Below are 3,936 nucleotides of genomic sequence, written 5' to 3'. Positions count from 1 at the left end.
ATTGAAAAAAACGATTAAGATTACTGAACTACTCGGAGAAGTTCAAGAATTAGCAATATTGACTTTGAGATATAATTTTTCTGTGACCTTCTTAGCTACTCAAAACGTCAATCTGGTTGCAAGAACAGAAGCATGCTATACTGTAGTTACTGACGGTATCAAGCCACTTTATGACATCATTAATTAATATCGACATTGATTTTATTTATTTGAAATCATTACTGACCAACTTACTTTTTGACCCGAAAAATTGTGATAGAAAAATAGAAGTCCAAAATACATCCAAAAACTTTAGAATGGAAAACATTTTGACTAAGGTAGATGACCTGTCCTCCTTTAGTTGATTCCATCCCGACAATCAATTTGATTCTCAACAAATTATTTATTTGTTTTTAGTTTATTCCATTTTAAAAGTAAGAACGTCTAGAAAAGCTCGAATTCTCGATATAATTTTCACATCAATTGGTCTTTATCAATTAAATCGTCGAAACTAGTCTTATTCGAACACGAACACGAACACGAAGAAAGAAATGGGTAGTGGATGTTAGGGGATATGGTCTTTAATAATGCATAAAGGTGAAGGGTGCTATCAAATCAATGAGGAGAAAAGAGGAGTCTTCCAAGCTTGAGCTAATGATTTTTCTTTGCTTTTCATTTACAAGGGAGCTTTAATTTGTTAAAGATGTATGGTCTTCCATTCACAAATGCTATTACATTGCCATTATTGTGTAGTGCCCCCAACTCATCCAATGACAAAGATTGATTGTAATTTGGCGACCCTTTAATTTTCAATGTCATTGCCGAGCATTGTCGTGTCGTGGAGCTAGGTAGTATCTTTTTTTCTTGATAACAGTTTGCAAAACGAGAGAAAGAATATGTGAGATCCCACGTCAGTTGAAGAAGTGAATGAAACATTTCTTATAAGGGTGTGAGAATCTCTCCCTAGTGAACACGTTTTAAAATTATGAGGCTGACGGCGATACGTAATGGGTCAAAACGTACAATAAAAACACGCTAAGACACTCTCGTACTTCAAACTCTTGCCCCACTTCTCATGATGAAAAAATGAGTCTTTTTTTTTTTCTTTAATAAATAGAAGAATTTAACTTTATTTTCAATAGACAATGATTTTATGAGCTTGGTCTTTTACCCAATCATGCACAATTTGTGGGACCCTGCCACTCATATCTTTCCATTTTGTTTTGCATGAAAAAAAGAAAATTGCATTGAAGTCCTCAATTTTAAGCTATTTGCATAAATACCCTTGCATAAATTTTATTCTCCAAATGTCCCAACAACGATACAAGCGTTATTGTGTACATTATGAATACCAACAAATAAGGGGTAAAAGTGAAACATAATTTTGCATTAGGGTTAAATATGAAATATTTTAGGGTTTTATGTTTTTGATTGGATAAGTGGTTAATTGAACTCGGCCCATTAAGGCCCATATGTAAAAGATTTCATAGTTAGGCCCACTTAATTAAGCCCAAGATATTTTAACCTCCATCACGTGAGAAAAGATTCGAAGATATCGCGAAAGGAGGATGAAATTCCAATTCATCTCGACCGTCCACGTGTTTAAGGGATAACAGATCACCGCCATTATCGGAAGAGGGTATATAAAGCCAAATTTCTGATTGTTCTATGTAATCGCTGCAGATAAGAAAAAGCAATAAAGAATCAGACTACGGAACTCCAGGGGAGAACGAAAGCGGTGAATATGTTGAGGTTCAGTTCGAAGAGGCTTCTAGGGATGGCGTCGGGGAATATGGCGGCACCGGCGGTTCAAGTCGTACCGCGTTTCTATCATGAGAGGGTTATTGATCACTACAACAACCCTCGAAATGTTGGATCGTTTGATAAGAACGATCCGACGGTCGGCACTGGCCTCGTCGGTGCGCCTGCCTGTGGCGATGTTATGAAGCTTCAGATCAAGGTTGATGAGAAGACTGGTAAGGTTGTTGATGCTTGCTTCAAGACGTTCGGCTGCGGTTCTGCGATTGCTTCCTCGTCGTTGGGTTCGTTTTCTTCTTTTTATCCTTGATTTTTGTTCCTAATCTTACTTAGGTATGTTTGTTGCATATTTTTTTTAATTATTTATGTTTTTTTTTATAATTATGTTAGTCATTACTTTTTGCTAATTTAAAAGTCCTATATGTGCTTGTGGGACATTACTCTCTTTTATCTATTAANGTACTATTCTCAAGGATAAAGGGGTGGGCTTTTAAACGTCGTACCTTTCTTTTATATCGTTGTTGCGGACTTGATATGTGGGCTTCAATTGGAACCGTTGGGATAAATTGCTTACAGTTACCATGCGTTATTCCATTCGAGTTTCACGATTTAGAAATCTTATTAGTGACCGGCTTGAGAATCTGTGTAGCCTGGTTTTTGTATAAATGGGTGCTGAGTTTCGTTGAATGGGACAAAAATACTATTGAAGTTTTCATGAGAAACGTCACCATATGGATTCCCGTTGTTTGTCAATCTCCATGGCCTTTGGAAATCCTGTCATGATCATCTAATTTGGAAATCCTGTCAATCTTCATGGCCTTGTTCTCCCAAGGCCGGTGGGAGTGCCACTCTCTCTTTCTTTACTGTTCGGAATATGCAAAATTAAAATCTTGGTCTCTTTGTGAGCCTTCACTTGGAGTAAATAAGGTTTTGATTTTTTATTTATTTATTATTATTATTATTTTATTACATATGTGATAGTGGTTTATCTCTCTCTGCATTCTGCTTGTGTATTTGTTCTTTACAAGTTTTAAGTGCTTTTATGGAGTTCAGTAAATTGTATCTACGTCCTCCTAAATGAGTTTTGAGGTGTTAGGCCCTTTTCTTTTTGAATTGGAGGTGAATCGTGAATCTTTTGTCCTGATTAGGTCATATGTGTAGATAAACCTTCATTGATATGTGGATTTTGAACTTGCAGCTACAGAAATGGTGAAAGGGAGGCAAATGGAAGAAGCCTTAACCATTAAAAATTCGTAAGTTAACATTCATTTTGAACCTTTTCATCTCATTCTTGTTCAACACGTTTTCCATACATTATTCATTTGATTTGGGTTATTTGCGAACGTCCACTACTCACCATCTTAAAATTTGATGTCTATCTACAGCTTACGCCATCTAAATTTGAATTTTTGTTTCTATTGATTGAACAACTATCATGTAACAACTCTAGTTTTCTTGTGCACTGAATGACGTGTATTTCAGTTGGTATTTAGCTTTGGTGAAGGATCCCATATTTTCTTACTTGCATGTTAAAGCAGGCAGTAATGTCATAAGTTAGCAGGTTTAGGATCACGAACTAGAACAAGCTTGCAGTTTAAATGCCCTGAAGACCCTTTGAAAAAGTTGTTAATGATGAAAAAATAATCGTATCAACTTGGTTTTCCTCCCTCTCATTCTTTCAGTGCACAATTCTCCTCTTGGATACTCTTGAATTTTGAGTATCCAATTCGATGATTGCATTATTGCTAACAAGCCCTTTTGGCTTTGAGGTTTTAACTTGTGAAATAACGTGGGTGTATACCAATTCTCCAGGGAAATCGCAAAGCATCTCTCCCTACCGCCTGTTAAGTTGCACTGCAGCATGCTTGCTGAAGATGCTATCAAGGCTGCTGTTAAAGATTATGAAGGGAAGCGTGCTAAATTGGTGGATGGGGCTGACTCTCCTCCAGTGGAAAAAGCTTCAAATGCTTAGCTATCTAATGATTGTAAATGATGTAAAAACTGTTATAGTCAAAATCTCCTGTCCAAGGTGCGAGTTCTCTTTCCAGTTTTTTATATAGGATGTCAATCATAATTATCACCATATTTTACTTTAAATTGTGATTCACCGATTTCCCCTTTCTGGGTGAAGTGGGTGAAAGTGTTGGACAGTTGGATTCTTGGTTCTTCAATCCCACGTTTGAAAATCCAATGATGTTG

Source organism: Cucurbita pepo, chromosome LG20 (assembly GCF_002806865.2).
Source record: "Cucurbita pepo subsp. pepo cultivar mu-cu-16 chromosome LG20, ASM280686v2, whole genome shotgun sequence".
Classification (NCBI taxonomy): Eukaryota; Viridiplantae; Streptophyta; class Magnoliopsida; order Cucurbitales; family Cucurbitaceae; genus Cucurbita; species Cucurbita pepo.
The sequence above is the reverse complement of the archived record's forward strand: the minus strand, read 5'-3'. Positions refer to the sequence as shown.